This window comes from Mastomys coucha, unplaced genomic scaffold (assembly GCF_008632895.1).
Source record: "Mastomys coucha isolate ucsf_1 unplaced genomic scaffold, UCSF_Mcou_1 pScaffold18, whole genome shotgun sequence".
Taxonomy (NCBI): domain Eukaryota; kingdom Metazoa; phylum Chordata; class Mammalia; order Rodentia; family Muridae; genus Mastomys; species Mastomys coucha.
The window spans coordinates 81,633,452-81,649,931 of NW_022196900.1; the positions used below are offsets into that span (position 1 = coordinate 81,633,452).

Consider the following 16,480-nt stretch of genomic DNA (forward strand, 5'->3'; position numbering starts at 1 on the left):
ACTTTGAAATGTTGAAAGACTTAGGCCTTTCTCAGAGTGCTCTCTGCCTCCTGGTTGTAGCTCAGGGTGTAAGCTCCCATCTGCTTCTCCATATGCCTTCCATCATGGACTCTAATCCACTAATGCTGTAGACCCCAAATAAACTCTTTCTTTATAAGTTGCCTTAGGCTTGGTCTTATCAGAGCAATAGAGAAGTCATGAAAACAGCAGGCTTCAGGGTCCACTTGCTTCTTTCTCCCTCAAGGACCACTATACATTCCCAGATGGGGGCTTTTGGTTCTGGTTCTGATATTGCAGAACAAAAACCCAATCCTGGCTCTCAGCCCTGCTCCTCCAGGCACCCCCCTCCTGGCAAGGTTCCTCCAAACTCCTTGTGGGTGCTCCTTCCAGTGTTCCTTCCTGGTGGGAACTTGCCTCTTTCAGGCGCTTGGCAGCTGGTCTTGGAGGGGCTGTCCTGGGGACCCTGTGTGCATTCCTTTCTACAGAGAGGGTCCTAGGATTATAGGGGATTCCTCTGGGTTCTTTTAAAAAGGGTCAGCAAACAAATGAAGTTGCTTGCAAACTGTTTCCACTCCTGAGGGTCTCATTGGCTACCCTGCCTCTTGGTATCACTGCACCTCTTCTGTTAAGGTCTCCACAGAAGAGTAGGCTCCTGGCCCATGCCCTCCCTCCAGTCCACCCCAGCCCTTCTGATAGACCACCACCAGGAGTAGGCTATAGCTGCATCCTGTTCTCCATAGTCACGTGATGCAAGCAGACCCCTTCCTCCCTGTAGCATGCTCCCAAGCTTGGATCTTCATATTTTACCCTATCGCCCTAGAGTTCCTAGAGAATACTGATGCCTGCCTCTGGGAATAGGTAGATAAAGTTCCTCAGGTGATTCATGAAGTGTTGAGGACCATGAACCTTTGCTTCAGAGAAAGAACACTGCTTAGCTTTGCCTCCTCAGCCTCCCCAGCCCTTGATTTTCCCCTAGTGAAGTTCAGTTCTCTGGCTTCTCTTCACTCTTGTCACTGTGCATGTCACATTCCCAGCTGTTCAATGTCACTTGGGAAATATGGCTTCTCCACTGACCTGGGCTATCTAGGTCAGAAGATCAGCTCCTCCTTTGCTCAAGATGTTGTACATCCGGTAACACGATTACAAATCAAATAAGCCCTTTCTATTCACAGCGGTCATATTTAAGGCCAACCATCCTATTCCATTCAATAACACCTCTATTTTCCTACTTTGTCTCCAGTAACCTATCAAGGCCCATCTAGGTAGGTTGAAAAGTTACTCTAGTGGACCATTCGTTAGGTCCCTGTTGGACTCTGTGCAAGATTCTTCACAGTTCTGAATTATTATGGACTCTTCTGTCTCAACAGGTCTGTCCTGAGGTTATCTGCTTCCTTCATCCCTGGTTTAAGATGCTTATAACAGGCATCTAACTCCCAGTCACTGACACCTGCTTCTCCTCTTAAACATAAATATCAGATTCCATTAGAAGAGCATAGGCATGGGGCAGCTGTAATTAATTTTTTCTTGGGAGAATGAATAGTTCAGGAGGCATGCAACAGAGCAGGGCCTCACACATAGCTGAGTTCATTTATCCTAATTGATTTATATAAGATTCATGGGAGGGCATTGGGATTTGCACCCACTGACCCAAGGTGGGAGCGCCACGTGAGCCCCTGGAGTTGGGGAAGGCATTAGGATGGAGAGCTGGAGCTGAGGCCACAAACAACATAATGGAACAGCCTCAGAGGTGGGCCAGCCCTGGAAGCTTTTAGAGGCTCTCAGCAGCCCTTGTAGTGCACCCAGATTACACACTGAGCTATTTCCCATCATTAAAACCCTCCTATCTCATCCCTTGGTACTACACGTGCTCTCAGCAGCGGGCTGAGCTTCAAAGCAACTGCTCTGCCAAAGCAGGTGTAGCCACTGCAGCAAGCTGACCCTGGGGTGCTGGGATACATTTGGCGGCTGTTTGTTTGCTGGCTGGCCTCGCGGCCATGGGAGAACTCACATCTGCAGAGCCTGTTTACCTTCCTGCTGTTGTTGGGTTGGAGGTTGGGGGTGGTCACCACTAGGCTCCAGGGCCCTTCAGAAACTCTGCCACAGTCTCCTTGCCCTCTGCTCTGGCTTCAAACCCACACTTCCTCATCTGCCTGCCATCCATGGGCTTTAGGAATGGTCTCCCAGTGCTGGACCAGCCTGGCTGTGTTTGCCCCGCACGGGGCAATATTTTTGTCTTGAAGCAGGAACTAGATACCCACAATGCAAAACAGATATCAGGGACAGACTCTGGATTTTTGATGCTACCTTTGGCCTCTTGGATTTCTGGTCAGGGCTGTAGGCCAATGATGATCCTCTCTTGGGTATTAATTAATTCATTAATTAATTAATTTGAGGGCTGGAGAGATGGCTCAGCGGTTAAGAGCACTGACTGCTCTTCCAGAGGTCTTGAATTCAATTCCCAGCAACCACCTGGTGGCTTACAGCCATCTGTAATAGGATCCAATGTCCTCTTCTGGTGTGTCTGAAGACAGCTATAGTGTATACATATATATAAAATAAATAAATATTAATAAAAATTAATTAATTTGGCAACAGGATCTCTCATGTAGCCTGGGTTGGCTTTGAAGTTGTTAGGTAGCTAAGGATGACCCTGAACATCTGGTCCTCCTGCCTCTTCCTCCTAAGTGCTGGGATTACAGGTGTGCACCCCACACCTGGTTTACATGTGACTGGGGATCAACCTAGGGCTTTAGTACGCTAGCCAAGCACTCTACCAACTGAGACATATTTTCCAGCTCTCATCTGCTCATCTCCTAAGTTCCTGCCTGAAACCCTGCCCGATGTTCATGCTTCTCCCTCTGAACCTCTACTGTCCAGGACCTGTACCTCACCTCCTCTATCATCCAGACCATACAGGCCTCTGTTTTTCCACTCTCACTCCTACTTCCTCCCTGAACCTGTTGCTGGCTGGCTGGAGCTGTGACCAAGCCAGCAGAGACAGTCAACAGGTTCTCCAGGGCAGGAGAGAAAATTAAAAAGAAAAAAAGATGATTAGGCAACATTGTAGCATGACCCCAGCCAGTTCTGAAGCTGAGGCAGATTTATTTTTTCCCAATCTGCTTTTATGCCATTTTAATTACATGCAAGTAATAAGGTCAGTTCTAGGTTGAGGAATAAGCAAGACAATAAACACAAATAGTCAAGGAACAAGCAAGGCAATAAACAAAGTCCTGTGACTACTGTTTCTAAGGGTTTATCAAGATATCTGAGCCTACTTCCCTGCCCTAGCCCAAAGTCATATTCTTGCTCAAAGCCTATTTCTTTGTTCTAGCCTAAAATTAGATTCATGCCTGAACTTACTTCCTTGTCCTGGCCCAATGTCAGATTCCTGCCAAGTGGCCCCCAAAAGCTCTCCACAGAGCTGGGTAAAGCCTGGCCTGAAGTTCCCACTTAGGCCCCTGTCTCACTCCTGCAGGTGTCCTGGTTGCTCTGAACCATTCCCATCTGTTCAGCTCAGTCTCTGTCCAGAGTACTCATGCTCCCAGTTCCCATCCAGCCCCGCTTGCAAGCTGTGTGTCTGTCCTTGGTGCTGAATCCTGTCCCCTGTGGTGTTCATGGCAAAAAGCTTATGAACAGAAGAAGTCATGATGCATTCTATCCTATGGGTATGATAGACTCTTGGGTGGTACACCAAGGCCACGACTCTGGGAACCTGGAAATACTACACCCTGGTTTTGCGCCCCCCCCTTTCTGTCTGCCACGGTCCTAACTTCCGGTAAGCCTACAGAATGAGGCATATCTTTAGGCTCCATAGCTTGTACCTGTATGGCCTTGGGTAACTCCCTTCCTTTCTCTGAGTTTCCCATTCCTTATCTGGGAGATGAAGGGGTTGAGGATAATGATTCCCAGGGGTCCACTTACCTTAGAAATAAAATGGAAAACAAGAGGCCTTGAAGATAGGGGGATTATTATGATGGCCAAATCAAGCTAGGCTTCCTCTCCCCTCTGCCCGGGGCTGCCATAGCAGTGCAGGGCTTGGCACTAGAGTCGCAGAAAACTCTCAGCGCAAGGGCCCTGGGCTCTCACCTTTGGAAAACGGTGCAATTTAATGGTAATGCAATTACAGTTGTGCTGAGATTGAGACGGCCCATCTTATCTCAAACTCATCTTTCCCACCAAGTATCAGGGCAGGTGCTGATCCCTAATAGCTGCTGAAATGAATTTGCCAGGCAGCTGGGGGCTCCTGGAGAGGAGAGGAGAGGAGAGGAGAGGAGGGGGAGGCAGCTGGAAGGATGGAGGAAGGAAATGGAGAGGGAGAGAATATAAGAGAGGGGAAACAGAGGGCAGAGACCAGCAAGAAATGGCCAAGATGGTGGGGAGAGACAGAGAGAGAGAGAGAGAGAGAGAGAGAGAGAGAGAGAGAGAGTTTCATTTCTAAAATTTCAATAAATGAGGCAATGGAGAAATGAGGAACCAGGAAGGTAGAGAGAAGGAAAAAAATCAAGGAGAAGAAGGGAGCCTGTGAGAAAAGACAAGGAAATAGAGAAGATGGAGAAAATAGTGGGAGAGGAGGAGGGGGAAGGGAAACAGAAGGGGCAGATGGAAAAGACAAGGGAAGTTGGAGACAAACAGAAGGGGAGGAAGGATAGAGAGATGAGATAGGCAGGGATACTGGAGAGACGGGATGGTGGGAGAATAGTGCAGGGGAGATAGCAATGGAGGATGACAGAATGAGGGGAGGAGATGAAGTAAAGGAGGAGAGGGAGAGAGAGGAAGGGAAGGGGGTTTGGAAAAATGCTCAGTGAGTAAAGTGCTTGCTGTGCAAGCACAGAGACCTAAGTTTGGATCACTTGTTCCCTGTAGAGCTAGGTGCTGTGTGTGTGTGGGGGGGGGCTGTGTGCTCACGCATGCATGTGCACCTGAGTGAATGATTCCAGCACAAGGAGGTGGAGACAGGAAGGTTTCCAGGTTCACTGGCCAGCTAGTCTGACCAATGGGTGAGACCAGGTCCACTGAGATGAGACCTTGCCTCAACCAACCAACCAACCAAACAAACAAAACAAAACAAAAACAAAAAAACCCAAACAACCCCCCCCCCCCAAAAAAACCAAGGTGAGGGAAATAGAGGAAGAAATACCAGGTCTACCCCTCCACACACACACACACATTCACAGATAAAGCAGGAGGAAGGAATGTGAGAGGCAGGAAGGGCTAGACAAGGGTAGGAAAAGGAAAGAAGAAGGGAAGGAAGGAATAGGGGTGGGGAAGGAGAAGCCAGGTAAAAATGTCCGGAAGGGATATAGAGTAGGTGTGTGGGGAGCAAGGGCTGGTGGGAAGTGGATGTTGCTGGGGAGAGAGAAAGGCAGATGAGGAGTGAGGGTGAGAGGGAGAAAGAGGACAGACAGGGAGAGGGAGTAAGGAGAGTGGGATGGAAAGGATGTGGAAGACGGAGAGGGAGGAAGGGAGGGAGGGAGGGAGAGAGAGAAAGACAGAGAGGGGGGGAGAGGGAGAGAGAGAAATATTGGAGGTCTTTATTTCTGAAATCTTGTCTTCTTAGGCCCACCCACTTGAGAAAGAAACCAACAATGAGCTTTCCCGGATGAAGTGAGCAAGAGAGGAGGCGCTTGGAAAATTTGACTGAAGTAAGAAGAGGTAGGGAATCCTTGAGAGAAGACCTGCAAGTATTACAGACCCAGAAATAGACCCAGCTGCCGGCATCCCGGGCTTCTGTAGCTTCAGGACTGCGGACAGAGCTTCGTGGGCCTGAGTCTCTTTTCCTCTAGCAACAGCACCGCGGAGAGCAATCCTGCTGGGGTCAGAGCCTCCGCCCAGCCTCTGCCTGGAAATGGCTCTTTGGGGCAGTTGGAATGCAGGCCCGTGAGAGGCTGAATAGATCAATTATTTTTCAGAACATGATTTTGATCCTGATGTTACTTCTCAGGATCACTGAGTGGAAAGGGCTCGCGGAGAAAATGGCATTTTTTATCACCCTGGCAAAATGCTCCCGCACTGATGAGATGAGGCGCCCAGCGAGCGCGCGCGTGCACATGTGATACATAACTAACCAGAAGCATAATCTTCTAAATTGAAAGCCATAATGTTTGCTGTTGGAGCTAAATATTAACAGGGCGTTGTCTCCCCCAACGACCCTCGGGAGACAGCTGGCTTAGCGGGAGGCTGGTGTCATATTCAAGCAACTTGATTAAATTCCTTTCTGCCATCAGAATTAAGAAATGAATAGTTTTATGAGAGTCATGCCACAGAGGACAGGAAAATGAAATGTTCAGGAAAGAGAGCAGGCGGGTTGCCTGCTCTGTGTTCCTGGAGGGAGTGCTGTCAATCTACCTAGAAGGGGTGGGCTCAGTATTGTGTATGGTAGGCAGTCTTGACTCCTCTCTGGTCATAAGATGTGTAGAGCCTCCTTGGGAGAGCTCTCAGTTGTTCACAGGAGAGGCAGAAAAATGTGTGGCTGACAATCTCCGGATCTAGAATAACTGTATTCAAATCCCATTGTTATTCCTCCATAGCTGTGTGGTCTTAGGCAAATTATCTAACCTTTCTGTGCCAAAGCTTTTCTAGTTATAATAAAATGAATTTATCTCAGTACTTAACCTGCAGAGCATCTATGGGCATTTATTGAGTCCCAAGACTCTTAGGACCGCTTTTAACTCAGTAAAGAATATATAAACATACTAGTGTTGTCATTAGTATTAGAAATAGATCATACTACATAAAATTGTTGTTTGGTAGGTAGGAGGAAATCACATTACCAGCAACTTAATGTGATATATACTGAATGTTATTTGTACAGCAAGATTTTTGTCTGTTGTGGCCACTCTTCCCCACCGATATGATTCTTCTGTTCTCAGAAAAGATGAAAGCATGATTTTTTTTCATCTGTGAAGTGGATCTGGCAAGCACCTCACAGGATTATTGAGAACATTAAGACAACTCAAAATTGCAATAAAGCTGACAGGGCTTGGAAGGTGGGAGAGGACATCTGGAAATCAGCTCCTAAAATACACTTTGTACCAGAAAAGAAACAAACAGTCCCGGGGGAATGAGAGGATCCCAGAAAAAGTCAAGTGGGGTGGTGCATTCCTGTAACCCCAGCACTCGGGAGTCTGAGGCAGGAGGACCAGGAGTTTGAGGCTAGCCTAGGCTACAGAGCAAGGCCCAGTCACAAATAACATCCACACAGATACACACAGAAACAACGTTAGTCTCAGGCTCAGCATGTCTTCTTTTGGTAGAGGAACTCAAAAAAAGAACAAATTATTGATGAGTCACCTTGAGGTTAGCTAGCTGCTGTGTTGACCTGTAAAATCTGCTCACCTTGAGGTCAGCTAGCTGCTGTGTTGACCGGTAAAATCTGCTCAGTGCTCTCAAGAGTCCCGAGGAGCTTGGGGACATGGCTAGTGTAGAGTGCCTGCTTAGCATAGAGGAAACCCCGGTCCCCAGAAGAGCATAAAACTGGGTAGAAGGTGGAGGCAAGAGGATTAAGAGTTCAAGGCTATCTCTGTGTATTTAGTGAGTCTGGGGGCAGCCTGGGATACATGAGATCCTGTCAATAAGTTAAAAACGAATCCCGTCAGGTGAAACAGGAACCTTGGATTATAGATGAAGAAACTGAGCCTCAGGAAGCCTAATGACTTTTGAGAATCACATAGCCAGCGAGGCAGAACAAGAGCTCAAACTGCTGCCTTGCCCTGGAGAGAGGTCTGGTTGAAGTGCATGTCTGGTGAGTCCTGGCTGTGCTCCTCCATCCTTCATCCGTCCTCCCCACCATCATCCTCCCTGGTCTCCACACAGGCCTGTCTTTCATCTTGTAAAGCCGTAGAAGTAGGAGACTGAAGCCACAGCCCTGCTGAGTCTAGATTTTACAAACTGTCCTAGAAGGAGCCGTTTTAAATGCCTGGCCTCACATTTCTGGGGCGGCTGCTCCTATAAATAAGATGCTCGACATAGTAAATAGTCCAGAAAATAGTAGTAGGGCGTGGGCATGAGAAACTGAGTGGGCTGGTGGGAGGGGAGAGCGAAGAAACAGCTGCCCGAGACATCGTTTGTTCTAGAAAAGAGACAGTCACAGGAGGACAGGAGCAAACGCATGAAATTCTATTTCCTCCTTTCTTACTTGGAGTCCATCTGAGGCCTAGAGAGAAACGTCGGCGGGGCATTAATGACCCAGAGAGCCTGAAAGGGAGAACGGAGCCCATTTCTCACAAGAGGGTGGGGGAAGTCAGAAGAAGACAGGTGCCCCACAGAGCTGCTTTGTAGGGGGACAAAGTGGAGGGCCAGCGTTCCTCAGGCTCTGGCAGGCATACAGCCTTGGGGGAAATACAGAGTCACAGTGGCAGTGGGGGTCATGGGGGTAGCAGGGGCCATGGTAGAAGTGGCAGTTAAAGTACTTAAGAGTGAATTGGAGAAAAAAAAAAGTGGACTGGAGAGATGGCTCAGGCAGTAAAGTGCCTGCAGCAAAAGCCTGAAGACAGGAGTTTGCATCCCAAGCACTCATGTGAAAACAGGATGTGGTGGTGCGCATCTGCAGCCCTAGGGCTGGAGGGGCAGAGACGGGTGGGTGCGCAGGAGCTCATTGGACTGCCAGTCTAGCCAGACGGTGCCAGGCTCAGCGAGACCCTGTCTCAGAAAATAAGGCAAAGTGTTATGGAGGAAGACCCCCAATGTTGACCTTTGTCTTCCAACTGTATAAACACACAAGTACACACACACACGGGGGGGGGGGGAGACAGAGAGAGAGAAAGACAGAGACACACACAGAGAGACAGAGACAGAGACAGAGAGGAAGAGAGAGAGAAACAGACAGAGACAGAGGGATAGAGACAGAAAGAGACACACACACACCGAGAGAGAGAGGTGGGGGGGGAGACGAAGAGAGAGTGAGAGAAACAGAGACAGAGACAGGGACACACACAGAGACAGACAGGGAGACAAACACACACACAGAGCCGGGTGGTGTTAAGGGTACACCACTGTTCAGGACTGCTCACAGCTCTGCAGTGACAAGACTTGGTATAGGGGATGGCTTGACTATGTTGCCAGCAGCTTCTATAGAAAAGGCCAGCTTCTTGCTGAGCTATCTCCTCATGTCCTCACACAGTGGGGAATGAGGGGAACTCTCTGGGATCACCTTTGTAAGGCGATGGATTCTATTTACATCCCAGACCTTTCTGAAGGAGCCTGATATATTTGCTACATTTATCATTATTACTATGACAAAAATACCTGGGAGTAGAGTCTAGGGAGGTCACTGTATTTGGGGAGGGACCTTGACTCTATCCTTGGGGGACACTAGAAGGTAGTCAGGCCAGCAGAATGGGCAGCATTGGGCAGTTCCTTTTCCTGGGCTGGGTATGTTAAGAGGTAACAGGATGTTCCTTCCCATCTCTGGGACAAACACCATCACACTGGAGACTGCTCCATAATAAGAATTTGAGGACATAAATATGGGTGTCAGTGAGAGCTGCCTTTGTTGGGTGACAGACCATGTAGGTACTGAGTGGCCACCAAGCATGTGGCTTAGCTTGGCAGATCTCAGTTGAGCCACCCATGTGTGCACTGGGCTTGGATGGACTCCAGTAACTGCTATACATCTGCTGGGGGCTGAGTTGCTGGTCTGGGTGAGAAGCATGATAGGGCCATCCCATCCTCCACCAGGCTGGCTCCAGCTCACTCACATGTTTTTTGACAGAGCTCGAGGACAGTGTTAACAGCTCTCAGGCAACACACTATTCAAGCTCGTGTTGGTGACCTGCATCTGAGAAGGTTCCATTGGTGAAGACAAATCATGAAGCTTAGTCAGTGTGCAGGTGGCTAAGGTGCAGGGGGGTGCATGCTGATCCAGCAGTCACTATTTGCATTGGCACACCTGTGGCTTGAGCTGTCTAACTCAACATGGAGGCCTTGGAAGACCATCTTTACAGATTCAGAACTGGAAGGCCTAACCTAGGCACTCTGAACTATTCCTAGATGCCTAGAATGAGCAACCTCAATCCCCCTGCCTGGGGGGCTTTGCAAACAGTAAAGCCATGGGCTTTCTGGTTGTATCCCACTGCCCCAGCAGGGATGTGGGTCCTGTACTCATTTCTTACCAGAAATTATCCAATTGGTAGTAAAACCTGGGCCTCCAGTGCAATTTAACCCCATTCCCCGCCCACTGTGGGAGCAGCCTGGCTCAACACCAAAAGCCGAGGAGTGCAAAATCACTTTAATATTGGCTGGAGACAGCGTAATTAGGAAGGTAAATCTGCCGAGGAAGAGAATCGTATTATGCAAATGTGATTAGCAGTGACTTTTGGGTTCTTTGTGGATAGAGGATTCTGCTCTTTGGATGAATATGGTGCTGGTTGCTGGGGTTCCGGGCACTTCTTCATAGATGGAGGCAGAATGGGGCCCTGGACATAGACGTGGGGAGAAGGCAACTTTGGCCTGGGGCCTGGACTTTAGGAAGGGACTTCTCCACGGTCCCAAAAGAGGGTATGAGGGTCCCTCAAGGCTATGAGCTGGTTTACTCACAGGAACCCTCTGGGAACGCTCCAGGGTGATGGAAATCGTGTGAGGGAAAAAACCTCTTTCACTCAGGCTGATACTGAACATTGATGAAGAAACTGAGGAGGTGGTCCAGGGGGCACCTGGCTCCTGACCTGTGATTTCTGCTTTAAGAGAATGCCACTCGCCCAGACTGGAGCAGGGAAGGCCAGCATCTAGGCCCTCTTGAAGAACCCTAGTGCATTTGCTACATTTATCATTATTACTATGACAAAAAAACCCTGGGAGTATAGAGTCTAGGGAGGTCACTGTATTTGGGGAGGGACCTTGACTCTGCCACCGGGGGACACTGGAAGGTAGTCAGACCAGCAGAATGGGCAGCATTGGGACAGTTTCTTCTCCTAGGGCTGGGTGTGTTGACAAGTGACAGGATGTTCCTTCCCATCTCTGGGACCAACACTGGTTTTAGCTAGATTCAGGAGTTTTCATCTGGAAACAGACTGGCTTTTGTGGCTCCTTTTAGCATGGTGACATGGTTACAAAAATAATACCCATGAACCACCCACCTTGTGAGTGCTTGAATGCTTATTAAACTCCCAATGCTGTAAATGTTCACTCAACGTTCCTAACAGCTATGTTGGGTGGGCGATGTTGTAGTTTCTCTCATGCAGAGGAAGGCACTGAGGCACGGGGATTTTCCCTGAGGTCGCTGCTATCAGAGGCCATTTTGTCAAGGTAGCACCATCATGATTCGAACTCATGATCCCTGATTTTGAATCTGTGCTAGGAGTTAGCAAGCTACAGTGAGCCCCCCTTTCTCTGCAGAGCACAGCTCCAGTGTGTCCCTGGTCACTTTCTGTGGCTATGACACCCCAGTCTTTGGACACATTTAGAAGTGATTTTTGATTGTCATGGTTAACTTGGTTGGTTTTAGAGCCATCTGTTTTCTTCCTGGCCTACTGGATATGAACAGCCCTATTTGATCACACTCTGCCCACCATGATGAGCAGAACCCTCCGAAACTATGCACTGAAATGAATTTCTTCCTTTGTGTTGTTCTTGATGGTGTTTTGGGACTGGGAGGCTCAGTGGTTACAAGCACTTTTTCAGAGGACCTGAGTTGTTTTCAGTACCGTGTTTGGTGGCTCATAACAGCCTGTAACTCAAGCTCCAGAGGTTCTGATGCCCTCTCTGGATTCTGAGGGCACCTGTGTACGTGCATGTGCAAGAGATTGCCCCCCCCCCCCGCCAATACACATACAAAACTGAATCTTTTTTTTAAGTAGCAAATACAGCTGACCTTCGTCAGAAGATTCTAGAAGCTGGTCCTTCCTACTCCAATCTGGATGAATGGCCCTATCTGAACCCCGCAGTGGTCCTATTCATTAATCATAGTCCATATCTTCGGGCCACTGAGACAGCTGGGGTGGGTGAGGGCCCTGAGGTGGCTTTGGGGCCCCCTGATTTCAGAGGTGCTCAGATCCCCCTCCAGCCTGGCTCACATCCCTAGATTTCTAACAGCCAAGAGTTCCCTGAGGGCCCCCCTTTTCCTTCTGTCCTTTGGAGGCCTGAAGATACAGTGTATGCCCCTCAATGACTTGTGTAAGTTCTGCAAAGCCCAGAGAGGTGTCAAGAGAAGCAAACCCTTATTCCTGCCCAGAATGTTCTAGGACAAGCTAGGGGGAAACATGTGGGGAAATCAGCTCTGCCTCTTAGAGCCTGGGAGCATGGGGTGTTAGTTCTGGGAGCACTGAGCTAGTTGCTCAAGGTCCCCAGTGAAGCTCAGCAAAGCCCCTCTTGCACTGTCTCCAGGCTGTCCTCTTCCCTGAGCATCTTCAGGCAACTTCAGAGTGGCTGTGTCTACGGTTGACCTTCTCCTGTTCATGCTTGGCCTCTGTCAATGGTCCTTATCTAAGGGTGACATCCACAACCCTTCCAGTCCCCCCCACTTATCATCAGGCATACTCACCTGCACTGGGCAGCTGTCGAACATCTGCAGGCTTGTCCTGTTTCTTCTTTCTCTCAGGTTCCCTCCCCACCTCCCTCCTGTATTATCCTAGAGACCCTCAAGGTAGTTCTGCCCTCCTGGCTCCAGTGTCACCCACAGGCTGTCACACCATACCACTACCTGGCTATCCTCTAACATCAACTGCTATATGACTCTCATTGCCTGAGTATCCAAGGCTGTGAATGGTCTTTACGGGGGGGGGCCTCTCAGCACCCAGGGTACCATCCTGCTTTTCCCCATCATGGGCTCCCTGTGTCTTCCTGCTTCCCTCTTCCTCCCCCCAGCCCCTTCTACCTCCTGAGAGGCTTATCCTGGTTCTTCTGCCATCTTTGTTGGCTCCTGGGGCAGAGTGTGGGCTCCTCCTCCTCCTCCCTCAGCCTCCAGCACTCTGTCACTTTCCTGTGACAGCCCTGTCCCTCTCCCCAGTATCCCTGTGGTCAGTTTACACACCTGGCTCCTCCTGGGCAGGAAGCCTGACTATTTATTGCTGAATTCTGAGCAAAGACATTGTAGGTACTCAGTCGGTGTTGGTTGAATGGAATTTCCTCACAGCTAATTGGGCTGGTTTCATCCCACAATGACATCAACCCAGAGAATTGGGCGTTTGTCTCTCCTAGGGATGACTGAGGACAAGTCTCTTATCCACTGGCTATTCCTTTGGAAGAAAATGCCTCACTGGTCTATATGAGCCTGAGCCTGAACTCCATGTTGTTTGTGTGGTGGTCCTGAGCATGCAGCCCATGTTGTCTGTGTGAGCTGAGCCCACAGCCCAAGGGAGGGTGGGAAGTGGAGATGCTGCCAGCTTGGTATTTTTCAGGGAAGGTGTGTGCAGCTGAGCCCCTCCCCCCTCTGGGCTGGAGGTGAAAGCCTGTATTACTTTCCATAATGGAGCTGGAGGCTAAAAGTAGCCTTTCTCCTCCTTCTTGGTTGACAAAGAGGGGGAATAAATTACCCAGGCACTAAAAGTTGCATTAGGCAAATAAACATTTCGACAAGAATTATATGTGACATTCAAGAGAAAGCAAATAAAGCCTAAGTTATGGGGACCTGTCACCGCTCTAGGAGAATTAAGTAACTAAAAATCGTTAGTAGCAACTTGGACAGGCTCTTAAACCCTCCCGGCTCCGCCCCTGCTTCAGGGCACCCAGGGAGAGAGAGACCACATGCTCCTGCTATGAGATGGGAAATGAGCAGGTTCAAGACTTTGGATCTTGAGAGATACCAGAAGGGGCTTTCACAGCTGTCCCTTGGAGCCCAGACTGCTGCAGGAGCCCCTTGGGGTTTGTGAGGAGTAGAAGGTGAATCCCTGGCTCTGAGCCTCCCCATCCAGAGCATGGACTTACTGCTTTAGCTTAAGGGAAATTCATTCTTTTGGAATACATATCCCCTTCGGGCCCTGCAATACTTGATGTGCAGCTTGGCTTTCATGTGGGTCCAGAACATGGGAACAGGGATGGGGTGAGGGGGCGCTATCCTAAAAGCTGTTGCCTGGATGTGGGATATGTTCTACTAGCTGGGCTGCCTTGTCTGGACTCATTGGGAGAGGAAGTACCAAGCCTTTCAGAGACTAGAAGTACCAGTGTGTGTGTGAGAGATACCCAGGAGGGCCCCCACCCTCTCAGAGGAAAAAGGGAGGGGGTGAAGGAAGGTTTGTGAGAGGGGGGTCACAGGGAGGGGGACAGTGAGCAGAATATAAAGTGAATAAGCAAAAAAATAAAATTAAATAAAAAAACCCTCACTTTTGTGGAAGAAACGTGCCACAAGGCAATTAGAACTGGGGACAAAGTTGATAGAGAACTCTCTCCTTTAAGGCCAGTGTGGGTGTAGTGGGATGGGATGTGGGGAGTGACAAGCGGGGTGGGGGGGTGGGGGGTTGGGGAGTGGGGGGGGGAGCGGCTCAGCAGGTAAAAGCAAAGTGGCTGCTTTGCAAATGTGAGCGCCTGAGTTCCACCTCCAGAAACCAGGCAACAGTGCCAGATGCAGTAGCAAGGTGTGAAGTAGAGACAGGCAGATGCCTGGGACCTGTCAACTCGCTAGCCTGGCAAAGTTCCAGGCCAATGGACCACCCAGTCTCAAAGGATGAGCTCCATGCACACATGCACACAACCCACCTCCGCCATGTTGAATTCCTCCATCAATGGGAGCTTACTCCAGGCCTTTGCATCAGACCTGTTGTCTCTGTGAGAGAGTATCACCCAGGAGTCCTGTGTCAGACGTTTGAATCTAACTAACTTTTCCACTAGCTCACTGTTGAACTGTGGGTCTGTCACGGAAAGTCCTGCCTCAGTTTTCCCCAGTGTGCGAAGGAGAGAACACGTTTTAGTTTCTTGTTGCTGATGTAACGACCACCATGCTTAGTGGCTTAAGCAACACTTTCAGGTTTATCATCTTCTCTTTTTGGAGGTCAGAATTCTAATTCTAATACACACCTATATGTATACACATATACAGACATCTATTGTGAGTAATTTTAAATCTAGGTTTTATATATAAAAAGAGCCCATGGTGGGCTGGCGAGATGGCTCAGCGGGTAAGAGCGCTGACTGCTCTTCCGAAGGTCTTGAGTTCGGATCCCAGCAACCACATGGTGGCTCACAACCACCCATAATGAGATCGGACGCCCTCTTCTGGTGCGTCTGAAGACAGCTGCAGAAAATTACGCTGGAGCGAGCGGGGCCAGAGCCAGAGGAGCCGGAGCAGGCAGGGCCGGCAGAGGTCCTGAGATCAACAGCAGCCACACACATGATGGAACACAGTCATCTGTACAGCTACAGTGTACTCATACACATAAAAATGAAATAAAATAAATCTTTAAAAGTGTTTAAAAAAATAAAAAATAAAAATAAAAAATAAAAAAAGAGCCCATGGATATTTGTCCTTCCGAGTCGGCTTAGCTTATTTAGCATATGATTTCCCATTTTCCTGTAAATGCCATGATTTCATTATTCTTTCCAGACGAATAAAATCCTATTGTGTATATATACTCTTAAATCGTATTTATTTAGTTTTTGAGATGGGGTCTCATTATGTAGCCTGGCTAACCTGAACTCGCTGTGTTGACCAGGCTGGCTTCAGACTTGCAATGATCCCTCCCTCTGCCTGTCTCCCTCTGCCTGGGTTTCAGGCATGCACTGGCATGCATACCTGGTTTTACCATGTCTTCTTTACCTGTGTATTCACTGGTGGGCACCTCGGCTGGATGTGCAGGTGTCTCTATATTGACCTGGGGTGCTTTGGGTAGACTCCTAGGAGCACCATACGGTAATTCTATTTTTAATTTGTTGAGGATCCTCCATATTGATTTCCATAGCAACTGTGTAAGTTTACGATCCTGCCAGCAGTGTGTAAGGTTCTCTCTCCATATCAAAGTGCGTTTTAAACTGCCACAATCAAGGTGTTGTCAGGAGCACATTCCCCCTGAGGCTCTAAGGGAGCCCTTGACTGTTTAAAGGCCACCTGCATTCCTTGGCTTGCAAGCTCTCTCCATCTTCACACTCTACTACCCTGGCTCTACCTCCGACTCTGATCTTCCTGACTTCCTCTCAAAAATATCTTTGTGATGAGCTGTGCACTCCTCACACCCCCAGATGACTATCCTAGCTTAGATACTTAACTTACTAATATTTGCAGTGTCTTCTGCTAGAGGTCAGGATGTGGGGACACCCAAGGCAGTGGGTACAAGTGCTGGGAAGGCTGAATGTGGAGGAGGCTCTGGAAGGCTGAATGTGGAGGGGGCTCTGGAAGGCTCGGTGAGTGTGGTGCAAACCTCTTCTGTGTGGTTCTTCCAGCTCTTGCCTCCTTCAGCCTCCCCGCAGCTTCAGGACAAAACATCCTCAAGACCTGCTCATCTGTGTGGACAGATGATGGCAAGATGAGGCCTGGAACAGGGGCGGGAGCAGGGGGTCTCCATTCAGGACAGGATTGAGAGCACTTAGCCAGTAACCTGAAGCCTGGCCAAGTGAGTCA

General features: G+C 49.1%; 1 long non-coding RNA gene across 1 annotated transcript in view; it reads left to right on the plus strand.

Moving 5' to 3' along the window:
• LOC116095558 overlaps positions 1 to 6,598 on the plus strand; it is an 8,474-nt gene extending 1,876 nt beyond the window's left edge. Inside the window, exon 2 of the long non-coding RNA XR_004120634.1 lies at positions 5,558 to 6,598. This is a non-coding gene — a long non-coding RNA (uncharacterized LOC116095558). The remainder of the gene's footprint in view (positions 1 to 5,557) is intronic.
• The last annotated feature ends 9,882 nt before the right edge of the window (positions 6,599 to 16,480 follow it).